We start from the raw sequence: 17,553 nt of genomic DNA, 5'->3' as shown, positions 1-17,553 counted from the left end.
AATTTTAATGTTTTTCATTAATTGAGTTGTTTTTCTATAATCATTCTAGAATTTACAATATATTGCACACTACACCTTGCAAGTTGTAACTAAACTAAACTGTCAAGAATATACAAATTGGACCTCATTACTATATGGAAAAACCCAAAGTCGTATTTTCGGTGAAATTTGTCGGGAAGAGATTCTTGAAATCAAAATAAAACAATATTTCTAACTTTTATTGGAGAATAGGAATCTACTTATTCGAGCAAATCTTATGATACGGCTTTGTAATTTTTAATACACAGGGCCTTGGATCAGTCCAAACCTTTTTCTATCCTTCTATAAGAGCTTGTGGATATAGGAGACCGAAAACTTGTATTAGTTTAGATACATTTATGAAAATTCTAGGAAATATTTAGATTATTATGTAATTCGAGTGTTGCTATTTAAGTTTTGAGATATGGCAACAATGATGTGAATCAAATCTGACATTGCCATGAAGTTTAACATTATTAATGGTGGACATAATCTGAACGTATTTTCATACGAGTGCTATTTAAGTGGTTCACAGATACTTGCAACATTTATCTTGGTAAAAAAATGGATTTAAATTTACGTGCGATGATTTTGTATGACTATGATTAAACTAACAGCAGTGTACCAATGAACTTTGTCCAACTTTTGATAAAGAAGCACCATCTCGAGTCACCGTGTTTCGCTGGTATTCCGAATTCAATCGTGGTCGTAGAGTTTCGTGAAGGTCGTTCCAAATCGGCAAATCGGTTGTGCCAGAAAACATCGATGCTATGCGTAAACTGAAATTGCAAGATCATCATTAGACATACCGTGCGATTGAGACATACTAAGGCATTGGTTTGTCCGCATTGGATTCCGCATAATTTGACAGTCGCTCAATCAAACGCTCGTGTCGATTGGTGCAACGGAATGCTGAAAAATTTCAATCATGGTACTTCAAAGGACGTCTATAATATCGTGAAAGGTCACGAATAATGGATCTATGCATATGAACCCGAAACTAAACAACAACTGTATGGGTCTTCAAAGACGAGCCAAGTTGTTCGCGCAGAAGCACTTCCATTAGAGCAACGTAGAACGGTCAATTCTTAATGCTACACCAGCACTTCTTTGCCAGAAGACGAATCATTCTCCTCCACGACAATGCGAGCTCTCACACATAAGATTAAACAAAAACTTTTTTGAACAGTCATAACATCGAATTGATGAGTCATTCACGGTACAATCTTTGTTTGGCACCCAATTATTTCTTCTCATTTCGGCAGATCAAAAATAAATTGCAAGGTCGACATTTTTCTACACCTGAAGAAGCGATTGAAGCGGAATGGAGAAAATGCTTCGAAAATTGTTTCAAACGCATGCAAAAATGTATTGATCTTGAAGGAGAATATTTTGTAGAACTAATACAGTCATATCCAATTATAAATATTTATTTTTATTTGTCTCAAAACTGAAGTAGCAACCCTTTTAATATTAAAATTGACCGTTTTGGATTAGTAACTAGGTTGTATTACTCTCCCTTACATATAAATTGATTATATGAAACAAATATTATATAAATAGTAATGATTATTATGAAATTATTTATCAACAAAGTATTCTTTTTGTTAAATATTTATTTAAAAACCGGAACTTTTAGTTTGTGACTGCAATTACGGTCCTTAGTCTGTTATCGTTTCAATGATTACTTCTAGCACTTTGAACCGACTTCCATAGTTATTTCAGCCTTAAACGGATGGATTATCAAATGTTGATGACACAAAAATATTTTTTGTATCACACATAAACATGTGGGGTATATCCTTTCAATCGGTACGATTTAAACAAACATGATACATATGAAATTTGCGATAAATTAATCGTTTGTTGCACACGCCTACTTAATTCCAATGTTGCCATTCAATGACAAACACAATATTTATAACTTGTATATTGAACTACAACGTTTCAAAAGTATTTTCGTTATTTATAGTACAATAAAATGAAGACTGAAATTATGATTCTAAAGGCAAGCCCCCACTTTTGAACTATAATTTATGTTAGCAAACATTTACAAGATATGTAAATGGAAATTTTAAGAAACGTTTCTTCTTCATATCCTTACTTACACCTTTTTGATATATGTATATACAAATACCAATATATTGGAACTTGCAGCAAATTTTGGAAATTGTGAATTCTTTATTGAACTGAAAATCCAAGCTTTCGGGAATTGTTCTTCCCATCATCTCCGTAGTTCGATATTATGTTTTCAAAAAATCCCTTTTCTGTAAACGTACCAAGGCGGATAGTCTTTGCTGACTAATTAGAACAAAAAACAATATATTGGAACTTGCAGCAAATTTTGGAAATTGTAAACATCGGTTATATTATGAATGAATGAATGAATCGTTATATATAGCAAACACCCGACCCGCCTCGTGTTCAATTCAGTGAGAAATTTCGGAGCATCGTTTTGGAGTAGACCGGTGTCGATCTCTCCGTATAGCTTTGGTTTTAGTCTTCTTGAACTACAAAGTGTCTAATGTGTGAGATGCTAACAGCTGCCCGAGACTTCATTTTCAATCCCCATCCCCATCTTGGACGATTTCTTATGCCATATTCTTCTATGCTTCTAAAGTTTCTCCTCTTTGTTCTCAGTTACTTCATTTGGTGTACCTATTTATTTTTCTATCATTTTGGATCGAAATAGGTCGAAACGTCAATTTCTCATCTGATTTTTGAAACTAAATTTCAATTGAAAAAGAACTAAAATCAACACGATTTATCAAGAAATAGAAATTTGTTTCTCGGCCTTTTTAGATTTTTTTTACTATTCGTCTTGAGCATTTCATTTCCATGTATTTTTGTCTTATCTTTACTCCTAAATGACCAATTTTTCCTTCGAATGGTATTGTTTATACGATTTCTATTCGTGGGGTGAATTAATAAACACTGTCTCTTGCGTTATTAATTTATCTACACACTATACAATACACTTATTATAATTTACTTAAAAATAACACTGAAATAATTTCTGGGATTACTTTCACTGATTCGTTCTTTTCACTGCTACATAAACTTATTTATATACCACAAATAGAATTCTACAAAGTTCTAAAAGAAAAAGAAACACAAGAAATAGATGAATAGACTTTCATAGAAATTATTTTGAAACAATTTATAAAAAACAGATAAAAGGCGTCGTTTGTATTCGCCGAATTTTAAAATTCCATTGTAGCTGGAGAGACACGGCCTAAGAACCCATTTCGCCAGCTTGTTCTTAACAATATTTATATTCCCCAATATTGTTTAATTTATTTACTACGACGATTTGATTCTTGTTAGAAAAGTAAAAGTACTATTAATAATACGATCTTAATTTTTTTTATTAATTAGAAAAGTTTTAGTTATTAAACTTTTTCAAATGCATCGAAAACATAATAAATTGAAAAAAATATAGACTATATTGATTTTCCGTTTTTATAAACCCAAAATTTATCTTTTTTAGGAGAAATTAAAATAAAAAAGATTTTTTTTATAATTTCACAACAATTTTTTTCCATAGTTTGGTTTAAAAACATATTCTTTTTGATATAAAATGGGCTTATAACTTTTGAGTAAACTAATGAAAAATATATACGATCTCAAAAATTCCTCCTTCGAATTGTAGGTATGTTTTCTCTATTTTCTTTTAATATTCGTTATAAAATTGAATAAATATAATTTTAACAATTTTAACAACTGAACAGATTCCAACTGAATATTTTCAACTATAAATCCTTAAAACGAACTTATTTTCAAAAATGCAGGCTTACCTTTTGGATGATAATTTGAAATTTCATATCAGATACTCTATAACACACTAGATGATTGTACCTTAAAAGGACTTTTGCTGTCTCGAAGGGGGTAAACAATTTTAATTATTCTTTTAATAGTTTTGAACTCACGAACTCCACTGACTTCTCTCATTGTTCTATACCTACTAGTGTTCTTTTCATCATAAAAATTAGTTATTCGTAATAGCTATAATCGACCATAATAAGAAAATCATTGATTTTTCACAAAATTACACATAAAGGTAGCAAAAAAATCAAAAGTCACTTATTTATTATTTAAATCATCTTGACTTTTTTTAATTCAATATTTATGTTTAATAGAAAATATTAGTTGTTTCCATTTTTTTAAAACGTTAACATAACATTATACTGATGTTATTTATCAATTACGATCGTTGACAATTATTAAGGATTTTTGGCGTCTAGCAAGGAAAGGGGTTGGGAAAAAACTTTTCTTAACCTAACTTATCCACGAATTTTCACCTTATGATATTTTGTGCCTATATTTAGATTTTTTATAACAAAAAACACAGTAAAGTAATTTCACCAGTACTTTCAATCGGTGGGTTCCCGTTTTCGGAACTCGAGTCAAACTACCTGAATTCGATGTATTTTTGAACATAATTGATTTCTATGAAACTCTTTCACAGAAATTCGAGAGTGGATAACTGTGCGTTGACTATTATAAAACATGACTAAGAAGCCGTTTAAGGAATTCCGTTATGTGTCTAAATGTAGTAAGACTACTATTAATGTATGGTATCGTAGGTCAATTTTATCTTTTAATATAAAAATGTTTTAGAAGGTCGTCAGCTATTCCACTGTATTTTGCGTTTATAATAATTGACGTAATTGTAATTAATTTATAAAAAAAACACACTTAATTGCTTTCGTATTATTGCATAACTTGGCCTTGGTTATACAGTAAATCTTTACGGGATATGATAATCTCCGAGTCGAGTATAAGACTAGAAATAATTAGCAGAACAATTTATTTTTGTTCAGAAAAAACAACACAAAAACAAAAAGGAATGTCTTGCAAACTATGTACAATACAGGTAAAAAAGTGACAAAACATTATCCTTTATAAAAAGCCGGCGTGAATTAAGGCGAAGTTGTCCTTTTCCACACTCACGTCCGTTCGTGGGTCAACATGTTTGCGCCTGTAACCTGCTGGGAAATCGACGTGGAAGCTGCAGTAACTCTTTTGAAACAACATTTAATTATTTCAAAATAAAAACTACAATGTTAACTTTGAAAATCGGGAAAAATACGGGAATTTTACGGAGCTAGATAGAATCGGAAATTCGATGGGCCAATCAGGCATACCAAGTTGATGTTGGTATAGCTCATTGAATTTCGACTCAACATTAAATCTTTATTTATCTCGAAAATCGCATCTTCCTACGAAACAACATGTTGAACCTCCGTCGTAACTGCGCTCTTACGGGCTCGCGTATCTATGGTTGCCTAATTAACGCGCTTTTATCGGTTTGACAACGGTTTTGGAATCCTCCTGAAGCAGCTTTTAGGGTCTCATGTTGTTAAAACATATTTAGAACACACAAACCAAAAATTCCGATTTTTTTTTTCAAAAATTGATATATTTGGAAAAAATATGAATTTCTTTATGAAGACTTGATTTCGGTTCTGAATAACTTAATGATGCGGTTTGCTGTAGGCGAATTATTTCAAAGCACCCTTATTTATAAAATAGACATTTTCTAAAAAGATACTATCGGTTTATTCTGCAACCTCAAAAAAGTGCATGATATCGATTTAGGGTTTGTCGCAAAAGTGGCTTTGAAAAAATACATTGGGGTCAAAGACAAGGACATGTTGATCTTTGCAAGGATTTTAGAAACTGTTTGATGTATACTTTGATTTTCAATTTTTACTAGACCTGTATGTGTGTAACTGCCTTTTTGGCCTAGATTTTGCTCTATTTTGAGCAATCATGGACTGACGACAATGCAATATTTCGATCAAAATATCTGATTATCCTGATCAAATTCGCCAGGATTCAAAAATTTCTTTTTGTATCCTTAACATTTAAGTAGTAATGGGCGAACTACGTAAGCGCGCAGTCATAGAAAAACGAGATGCGGTAAATTCACCGTTATCTTAACCCGTTTAGCCCCGGTGTGGTCCATAGGCCCGTAAATAAACTTTTCCTTCAGCCCGGAGCTATCATAGGGACTGCATGACGTATTTTATTTCAAACCTCGGCCCAAGGTATTCATATTTGGTTGGACCGTCCTGGGTTCTAGAAACATTACCCTACATTTGGTCCATTCGATTTTTTTGCATGATCAACTCCATTGTAATACAAAAAAATTTACGTTTCATACTTTTTTCTCTTTTTTCAACATAGTTCAAATAATATTTGAGTAATATTTCAATTTATGATACTTTCATGTTACCTTGATCTCAAATAATATTTTTCAAAACACATCGCACATTTTTGTGCCCTTTACATGTAAAAACATAAAACATCGTTGAAAGGATAAAAAAGAAGACAATTTCGAATAGAAGGTACAAAATATGATGTTTTCTGTGTACGGTCCATAGAACCGCTTTGGGCACTGGGGAAAGCTTTAGCTTCAACCGGCCCACAAAAAAAACATCATTTTCTCACACTTTTCATCTCAAATAAATTTTTCCTTCATTTTTTCCTTGGAACCACCCTTCATATGGAGTGTAAAACCACAGAAAAATTTTTTAAACCCAAGGGAAAGTTTATAAAGTTTGGTAGGGGCTCAATGTGTTAAAGCCTTGGTGCCAACCGAAAGAAATTTTCGCAATAGAAAGGTGTTTTCCTTATTTTGGCCATTTTAACGAATGGGTACAAAGTTGTTTTCCATGTATAATTTTGAATTCGTTCATTCTGCTTATAGTTTTCTTATATTGGTATCAAAATAGGAATAGATTATAATTTGAATGTCCCTTGGACTTTAATGGGACAGTTAAAATATGATGGTGTGAAATATTTTCGTTTGAATCCAGTTAATGTGGGTATTTTTTGTAGGAAAGTATTGGGGTGAATTCTGATTTTTTTGGTTGTATATGTTTTTTTGGTGTTGCTTAATCCGAATATGAGGTTTGCTTAAAAAATTTCGTGACGCAATAACGTATTTAGAGAATTGTATATTAAAAAGCTTATAGATCCGTAGGGGATTGTAATATTTGTAATCTATTTAATTATAATTTTTCGTAAGAGAGGCTAATAATTTACATTTACATACCAAAGGGTTCAGTTATACTTAAATAATTTTATCTGTGCTGATGCTAATAGTTTGTTTCTGCAATGAAATTATTCATGTTTCAACCTTACGTGAGGAATTATTAGAAATTTATCCACGTCTGTAAAGATTTAACATATTTCTGATAATAAATATTAATAATTGTACGTGCTTTCTGAATGAAAAAGCATATCCTTCGCTCTGCTAATTACAACGTGTCCTAAAGGAGGTTTGTTGAGTTTCACAAATTTAATTGGAGCTCTATATAATACCTTTTCAATGTGGATTTTAAAAATACTTAATATAGCGAATATCTATCGTATTATGATGCTCTTACGCATATTACATTCATAGTGTCAAGGAAAATGGTTGATATTCTGAAAAATTATAAATTTAAACCTGATAAAAAAGTTATTACCAAATAAAAATTGTTGTCTTCTAGTACTATTTGTAATCAGTCAGCTGTACCACAAGTGGAATTCTAAACTATAAATCCAAGCTTTCGGGAAGTGTTCAATTACGTTCAATTCCAGGATGAATTCCTGTATTTTCATAAGGAAGTAAGCTACGGTAGAAGTTAAGGTTTATGAATTACGATTCACATTGAATAGGTATGCTGTAATTTTAAATTGGTTGAAAACTCATAAATACGTAAACTCAGAGCCTCTTATGCTCTGAACCAGATTGAGGTTTTCCACGGGCTTAGTCCACAGTGACTTATTCGTCTATAAGACCTTACAAATACCTTACTTTTATATATTGATTTATATATATCTTACATATTCTAATTATACTAATTTTTATATATTTACAAAATTATATACTCTCATATTTATACACGGTTGAACAGTCATATAATCAACAACACGGAAACAGTTACGGTCTCTGGACGAACACCTGTTTAGGTTGATTTCATTAGATCTAAATTGATCAGTAATTAATGGTGTTCTTATGATATACTGGTGCACATTGACAAATAATGCTATCTGACCGTTATGGAATCCCTTACTTCAAACACGACTAGTTTGTTACCCCGTATCGGCTATAACAACTACCGATTCAATTCAGTCATACATAACTTATTGTCTCACATTAGTTATCATAAGTTCCACCATAGATGGTCGAATGTCAACTAATAGATTTCCGGCCGATTATTTGCTATCCAGGCACGTGATAAATTGACAAAAATTTCACACATGTAAATTTCAAATTATCGATTTGAATCATTGATATCACAAGGTATTTTGTGAAAATATATGCATTGTCCAATAGTTATGTGAAATTTAATTAAACGAGAGTTGTTAAATCACTTTGATAAGACGTAATAACGTCGAAACTATTCCGTAGCCACAAACCTCTCCTTCCAATTACGATTTATTGGGAACAAATCAACAAAAAGGTCGATTGACATCATGCTATTGAGAGGAGATGTAATTCAATATTCGCCGAGCCATTGGCCAGGAAAGTAGTTGTTTCCTCCTTTGAATAACGGTAGAATAAATTTTCGAACTTATTTCAGGGGTAAATAATAGGAATATGATTTACCATCGTAATCTATATTATCGGCGACTAGGCTAGATTTCTACCTGACCATAAGTTCACAGTTGGAAGTGAAGATGACGCCAGTTAGCGTTCACTGGGGAAGGTTTAACTAAATAGCATCGCTATTTGACGTTGTCTTTAGTTCGGGTCTCAAGCCCGAACGAGAGTTGTTAAACCACTCTGATGAGACGTAATACAAATGGTTATAAATCCTTAGTGGCAACTGTGAGCCATTGAGAATGTTAATATCGACAAAAATGTCGATTGACGTCACGATCTTCAGAGAAGATGTAATTCAATGTTCTCCGAGGCATTAGCTAGAAAAGTAGTTTTTTTCTTCTTTGAAGAACGGCAGAATATATATTCGAAATATTAAATTTCGGAATGATTTTAGAGTTGAATAGAATAGAATAGAATAGAAACTTATAAAATTATTTCGAAATATAACCTGCCGTTCTTCAGAGGAGAAAACAACTACTTTCCTGCCTAATGCCTCGGCTGATATTGAATTACATCTCAGGTGATGCTCAGTTTGATTATTTCTAAAAACGTGTTTTTCCAAACTATAATTTATTTTTCCCTTTTTAGTATAACTAACTAAAGCGTGTTTCTCACTTATTTTATTTCTTTCTTTTTCAGCTCAATTTACTATTTTAGATCCGTCTTAAATATGTATAGATGTGTTGATGATTGCATCTCGATTTTGTAAGACTGGGACTGCGCGCTTACGTAATTCGTCCACTAGCTTTATCTTTCTTATTCTCATGCAAAATATACAAAAAGAAATTTATGAATTCTTGCGAATCTAATCAGGATAATCAGATATTTTTATGGAATCATTGCATTTTCGTCAGTCTTTAACAAACGGGCTCAGTATAAATTGAATCTGATCGCCCAAAGTAGGGCAAAACACTAAGTTACAAATATACAGGGTCAAGTGTATAAAAAGTTAGTAGCTAACGAACGTAATGTTTTAAATAGTTGTTTGAGAATCCAGTTTTGTATAATCTTCTATTTAAAGTGGAAAATGTTCTCGTGGAAAGTGTTATTTTGAAATTATATTTTGTTTATTTACGTTTCTTAAAACATAAGTATCAAATACAACCGTTTAAATTGAATCCTACAAAACATTGTGCTCTGCTCATTTTTCAAATAGAAGCCGTCCTTCTATTTTTACATTGGAATTTGACTATTTGTTTTTGTAACCCAGGTTGTTTTATATTATCGTTTCTCTGAATTTGCGTTTTAATTATTCCTCACCTGGTTTGAACCAAAAACAACTTACTAAATATTTTTTTGTCCAATCATTTCAAATTTTTTTAAAAGTTGTAATCATGTATTTAGCTGCTCAGTTTATTTTACAATTCTATTATCACCAACATACTAAAGGGATTGATCCCTTACTACCAATTTGAATTCAGAAATGTACATTCTACAATGGACCAAGTCCACAGAATAACGGTTATTACAGAAGAATCTCTAGAGTCCTCTACATTTGACACGGAATGGCACTAGGGGTTGAATTATAAACTAAAATTATACTTACCGAAATACTACTCTGAAAGTTTTCAATCATACATCTATAAGGTATATTTCAGAACAAGAACAAGAAGCATATTCAGAACTAAAATGAATTAAAGCTGGTCTGCGACATTGTGTCCATTTCTGTACTTCTTGTACACTATCGGTCAAAAGCCCACCCTATAGTTCAAGTAATACACAACAGTTAAAAGAATACTATCGATTTTGATATTTGTCCATACAATAACATATATAACACATCACTCAATAAATCGTGTGAGTAACTAAAAAAAAACACATTTTTTGCCAAAAGCAATGCAATCATTACAACGCTTCTCCAACTTCTAGATGCCGTGCTTGTACAAGGATTTTACCTCAAAATAGGCTTCAGCTTCAGTAATTGTCACTGGGGGCTAAATATGCACTATACGTTCTTCCTTGATTTTTGCATTCAAACGATTCAAAAACTATATGTAGTATTCGGTTTTGATTATTTCTCTCACATGGAGATAGTCGGTGAACAATATTCCATGGGCATCCCAAAATACTGATGCCATAACCTTTCCAGCTGACTGTTATGTCTTTGGACGTGGTTCACCGACTGCAGTCCCCTCAGATGATGATCGTTTTGATTCCGGAGTGAAGTGATTGATTCATGTTTCATCCATTGTCATATATTAACGTGTAAAATCTGATTTATTACGTGTTAACATGGCCAAACACTGCTCTGAATCATCAACACGTTATTGCTTTTGATCGAATGTGAGTAAACGTGGCACCAACTTTTAAAAAAGGTCATGTATGGTCAAATGTCAAACAGACTGCGTTCTGATATTTTGACGGCCTCAGCTATCTCATGCAATTTGAATTTACGATTAGATATCAACAATTTGGGGCCTTTTTTGATATTTTCTGGAGAAACCATCTCAATTGGAAGTTCACCATCTTCGGTGTCTATACACTTTTGAAGTCAGTGCTGAGTTGGTACAGTAGTTTTTCCTCACCAAGAAGCAATGATAAATTCAGACACGAAATTGTTTTGAATCCATTCGTTCATTCACTAAATCATTAAATTTCACGTATAGTCTTTTGAAAGTTATTACTTCCTAAACGTCATATGGATTTGACAATACCAGCACTATCTATGTGTCAGTCCCACGATTTATTGAGTAGTGATGTAAGAATATAGTAATAATAATAACTACAGTCTATAACTGTTCACATTTAAATTTTGATACATCCATGTAACCCTCTTTTGATTTTATAATGTTGGTGCACAAGTTTGGCATTTTCTGTAACAATTTCGACAAATAATCGCTGTCTATTTGCTTCCATTCATTTTTTAGGATGTTCTAACGATGTGAAGGGGAAGTTTTGTTTAATAATTTCATGTCCAATTTGTCCCACACCAACTAATCGGCTCGAGGTTGGGTGACTGTGTCGGCTAAATCATTACGTTCAGTACATTATTCCTTTTCAATGCTTTCAAATAGTCTTCGCACAGCTTCAAGGAATAGGATCGTTATCATGCTGGAAGATGAATTTTTAGCGGATCAGGCGCTAGCCAGATATTTTTATATATTTTTATAGCCTTCATTCTTCAACATCTCTCCAATTTTTACAGCGTTTTCCAATTGTACAAAAATATATTATTTCAATTTTTTTTGTATTGTCTACTAAGTTTTACATGAAAAAAGCATTTTCAGTATTCGAGTCTAGTCTACAATTACATTAAAAATATATAATAGCGGAAAACAAAAATACGAGCGCATTTTGACGGAATAGTGATCGCACAATTACTTACACCATATACTCTTCAGTATTGCTTTCTATTAAGCTTTTCTTGAACAAAAAGCAATCTGTAGCTAGTTTACCTATTTTTTGGAACAATAATAGATGAATGGGCAGGAGCAATATTCTTTTTTCCTACAAATGCAATCGTTTTTCCCTTGGCTCGGCTTTGGACGTGTTTTCTAAACAATCAATAAAAATTATTTGTAACACGTAAACTTTATAACTATAACCTTATTGGCTTTGTTCGGAGCACATTCTTGGGATGGAGTCCATTGTTCCGACGTATCTTTGTTTCTGAAGTGTTCTCAAATTTTATCTACTGTGACATATCGTACAGTAGCAGGAGGAAAGTGTCAGCAAGAACGTATGTCTACCAGTTATGATCGAAGACCGGTCAGTATTGTATGTGTAGCTTATGAATGAAGACAAACGATGGACGCTACTAGGGTTACAGCCCTCGATGTGCTACTACCCGCTATCATAGAGTCATCTGTTGCTCTGATACACACTATGTTTGCAGAACTTCCACCCGAAACATATACGTTTGTGATTCGTTCATAAACCTATAAAGAAAAATACAGTTGATGAGCTTCATTCCTTCTCCCTCGTATATGAGTCTATTTTCCTCCTGATTTTTGCTTTGCTGTTCTATTTCCATAAATTTAGTCTTTTCGCCATTTACTCTGAGCCCGAATCTTCTTGATACCTCTTCCAATCTACTATATACTTTTTCTATCTGGCTAGTAATGGATTATCGTCTGCAGAGGGGAATTATCTGGGAATTGAACTAGATAGTGAGCTCCTCTGGAACAAACATGTAGAGAAGAATTGGGGTTGTAATCTAAAGATCCTATTGTAGATGTTCACGGCAATCGTGAGACTAATCATCACAAATGGGACAGTAGTTTGGGAGATTGGAACTAGTGTGAACACCACGAGGAACAATTTCTTGATAGCACAAAGACTGGCTTGTACATATGCAACTGGGGTCACGAGATCACACCCAACAGCTGCACTAAAAGTGATTCTAAATTTCCCACCTCACCATATAGTATTGGAAAGCGTGACGGAAAACAGTCATTCAGAAGGTATATGAAATAAAAAGAAATTCCATCAAACAGTACACGAATGGCTCTAAAACAGCAGACAGAACTGGAATGGAGGTGTACGGGCTTGGAACGAAACACTCTGAAAACCTGGGTAACACACCAAGTAGAAATATATGCAATTGAATGTCTTTAGTTTAATCTAGATATGAACTATCGCAAACAGGAGATCATCATCCTATCCGATAGCCAAGCAGCCATTAAATCTATAAACTCCAACATAAAAATTCAAATTAACTGGAAAATGCCTTGAAAAGGTAAACCAGCTAGACAAAAAAAAGTTACTCTCAATGAATTCCAGGACACACTGAAGTAAAGCAATACTAGACAGACTCGCTAAAGTAGGGACAGAAAAACCCTTCATAGAATTTGAAAATTGTGGTATATGCTACAGAACAATAGAGAGCATTGGAAAAGAAGGTAGATAGGGGCAAATTCAGTTACAGGTATAATCTCCAGAGGCTAAGACAGACAAAGACTCTCCTGAAAAACTGTAACAATATAGGATCTGAAAAATATCAGTCTAAGTGAGAGCAATCTTCAAACACTAACAGGAGTCCTTTCGGAGCACTGTCTCCTCAGTGGACACCCGAAGAGGCTAGCAGATAATGCAGCATACAGATTCTATTGAACAGGGGACGAAACCTCTATCCATATTCTCTCGAATTGTGAGACACTACGGAACTCCAGAGCACTACACCTGGGAGTGTATGAAATAGAGAAGACGAAGAAGATCTATACCATCATAAACCTCTTACAACTGTGTCCTCTCTATTGTATCGTGAACTTGTTTATAATCTATGAAAAGTAGATATTATTTTCAAGGTAAAAATCTGGTGCTTCGCCCGTCCCTAAAGCCTCATTGATATTCATACACATGGTTAAGTAACTCCAGTTTTTTAATTGTATACCATCCATTACATCACAAAAAAATTTTATAATTTCAAATAGTTACATTTTTAATCCTTTCAACTTTGTAGGTAAATCCGATTTTTCATACTTTGATTTATCCATTTTCACTAATTGAATGTATGTTCGATTCATTGTTAGTTAACAGTATTAAGAGGCAGAGTTGACATCCCATCTTCTATCATCTTTCATGCTATTTCTATCATCAACGTAATTGGTCTTCCCACGTTTATTGGAAAAAACTAACATAAATGAGTAAATTTTGCGTCAATTTACATTTCCTCATATTTTCTTTGGTAGACTGAAAAAATATTTATACGTTGTATACAAAGTTAATAAACGAACAAAAAATTAAATCTGAATAAAAGCTAAAACAAGGTACGTAGGGTATTGGAGATATTATGATGTTCAGAACAAATTTTCAAGCAAAATAAAGCACCTACACATAAAGTTTTTTCATCATCATTAATATGCTTTCTATTTGGATAATTTGAGTAAATTGGAAGTATACTACGTTTCATAACAATTATTTGAAGTAGAAAATAATTTTTAGATAAATATATGCTTCAACAAACTTGCAAATATTCGGGAGAAAATGTTATCTTCATTAGCAAATTTATTTTCAGCGCTTTGTTACTGAAACCCTTGGTTAATCGGATTGAAAAACAAAATAAATTGAAGTACCAATAAACAAAAGGTTTCAAACGTACAAGTTTCAGGTTAAATGAATAAGTGTAACGAGGAACCTAACTAGTTTAAGAAATTCGATAGTTTTTAATAGTTGTAATACAATATTGCACTATGGCTTAAGCCTCAAATTTTTCGCAAAAACCTGAAATAAAAATATTTCTCCAGTTTAATAATATTTTTCCAAGGCAGTGTCTGAATGGTCCTGCTCGTCCTAGAAATGATTTCCACTTAAAATCTGATCCATCAAAAAGGAAAAAAGCTGCAGATTTATATAAAGAAAACATCGTGATTCATTTCTTGATTAAGTTGGAATTTCTGGAACCGTTGGCGATATTCATACTGAATACACTGTTTACACTACCATTACAGTTATCGTCTTCAGAGACTGAAGGTAAACGCTTACCTTTAAACAGTGTATTCAGTATAATTTCTTGATGGCGCAAGCAGCAAGTATAGGGGCTCGCAAAAAAAAAGAAAATTCGATTTAGCTGAAGAAGCTACAAAAAGACGCAACACGACTTAAAAAATCAGAAAATTTCTTAGCAACTCATAACCCAAGCTCCAAAAATATTCCCTAGTAGAAGCTATGGCTTTTATTTTAGAAAACAATTTTAAGAGAAGACAATACCGACGCATTAGAGATGGCGCTCAACTTGGAAATTGTGACATTTACCGATCGTGGAAAAGTATTTCGGAATATAAATCACGACAAATAGTAGAAAAAGTAACAGTTACAGATAAAAAGTTTGTTTTAGCAAAGTTAGAAAATACAACTTCGAGAATAGTTGGAATGGAAAAAGAAGTTGTAGCTAAACAATTTGAGTCGCATGGTCATGATGAATTTTTTTCACTTAGGTACTTCATTGTTTGCCACAACAATTTTTCATCTGAGACTTTAACATATGATGGCATGCTTCTATTGAACAATTCCTTGTTCGATACGTTTCTGCGGACCGCTGTAGCTGGAATATTCAAAAGAAACTAAAGAATTCATGTGAGAAAAAGAAATAGGTTAGAAAAGGAAAAAAATAAAAATATTTTCAATAAGAAATTAACGTAGGAAACAATTTGAAGGGTTATGTTAAATTGTTGATTACAATAAGAAGTGGTAATGTATGGAATACGATAACTGGTACAACATCGTTTCAAGCTTGTTCCATTTGCAATGCAATATCTACAGATTTCGCAAACATAATCAATGTTAATTCCGATAAATTTTCAAACTAAGCTAGCAAACCTTCAGTTTGGATTAAGTCCTCTGCATTGCTGGATACATTTCTTTTAAATTATTATGCGACTAACAATTTGAAAGTGACAAATAAAACAAAAACCAGCAATCAACGAGAAGAAACGGTTAAAACAAAGTTGATTTTGGTGAAAGTTAAATTTACGTGTTGACAAATCTAAAACAGATGGAAATTGTAATTCAAATGATGCTTGACACAGTCATAATTCCAACGTATTGGTAGTAGCCAATGCCTGTTTCGGTGCATAAAGTGTTGATTCATTCTTCAGACATTATGGCATTACCTATTAGACATTTCGCCGAAGAAGCATCCGAGTTCCGTATAAGGGGGGTTAGGTTACCACTTTATTTTGGACACACCAAAAGAAACCCAAATGTAAAAACTGAATACAAGTAATGGGGAAGATGAAGACGAAGAAGAAGAAAATAACTGGGAAGATTTAAATTTTATACCACATTTAGATGAAATGACTTTGTATCACGAAAGTTAAATTATCTTTGCTAAGTTATTTAGTTTTCTGTTTAACAGCAAATCTTCAGATATCTTCAGTCTGTTAACATCATCTGCGGCTCTCGTAAGCATAGAGTTATGTCATCAAAGTATGGAGTGAAGCTTTAAAGAAATATAACGATCCCGAGCAATTGCCCTAAACAAATCGAAGGCTTTTGACAGGGTTTGGCATGCCCACCTTTTAAATAAATTAAGATCGTATGGTTTGTCATCCTCACTTATCACTGATTTAGTAGCTTTACAAGATCGATCTATTCAGGACGTTATCAATGGTCACACCTCAGAAAGGTTTCAGGTCAACAACTCATTTTTTTCTGTACATAAACGATCTACTTGACAAAATCACAAACTCGATCTATAGCTTCTCTGACGATAGCACAGTGGTGTCTTCGTTCATATCAGCCGCCCCAATAAAGGAGGCTAACACCCAAATCCGTAGGCAGCTACCACCAACTACACTGATATTGAAAAAATACTGCTGGAGTGAGGTAAAAGCAGTCTAATTGCGCTTAATGCCGCAAAGACCCAGGCTGCTGTTTTTACTGAAGAGGCTGGCACTGCGGCTCAGGATTTGGACATAAAATACCACCATCATCGCAAATCCTCTTGGATGTTGAGTTTGGGAGTAATATGTCGTGGCATAGTCATGTGACCAAATCAAGTAAGGCAGCTTCACAAAAACTTGAAGCCCTTTTTAAGACCAAAAAGCTATATACCCCGCAACAGCTTCTAATACTCTACAAGGCCCAGATTCGTCCATTGGCGTATTGCTCTCACTTTTGGAGGTCAACTCCCAAGCATACTCTGTGGATGCTCGACTCAATAAAGAAGAGATCTGTTCGACTTATAGGCGATCTAGAGTTGACTTGTTTTACTAATACCACCACGGCATATGCTCTTCCGAGCTGTCCAACATAATTCCACCTAGAGCAGTATCTACAATACCTTTTCGACAGGCAGATGTGGTTCATGAACATCGAGCTCGTCTGCAGACGCCCAGAACGTCAATTTATCGGGATTTCTTTCTTTGGAGAAGTACAAGCGTATGAAATCTGCTACCAAGACACGTCTTTTCTGAACACTACAATCTACAGAAATTCCAGATCAATATCCACAGGCATCTCTACACGGCAGGCACCACTTAAACTACTCGAAT

General features: G+C 33.4%; 1 protein-coding gene across 12 annotated transcripts in view; it reads left to right on the top strand.

Moving 5' to 3' along the window:
- Positions 1-17,553, top strand: part of LOC130450706 (endophilin-A) — a 120,066-nt gene that overhangs the window by 6,091 nt on the left and 96,422 nt on the right. The gene's annotated exons all lie outside the window — the stretch shown is intronic.

Source organism: Diorhabda sublineata, chromosome X, assembly GCF_026230105.1.
Source record: "Diorhabda sublineata isolate icDioSubl1.1 chromosome X, icDioSubl1.1, whole genome shotgun sequence".
In the NCBI taxonomy this organism is placed as follows: domain Eukaryota; kingdom Metazoa; phylum Arthropoda; class Insecta; order Coleoptera; family Chrysomelidae; genus Diorhabda; species Diorhabda sublineata.
Note: the sequence above shows the minus strand (reverse complement) of the source record. Positions and strands in the feature narration are given on the sequence as shown.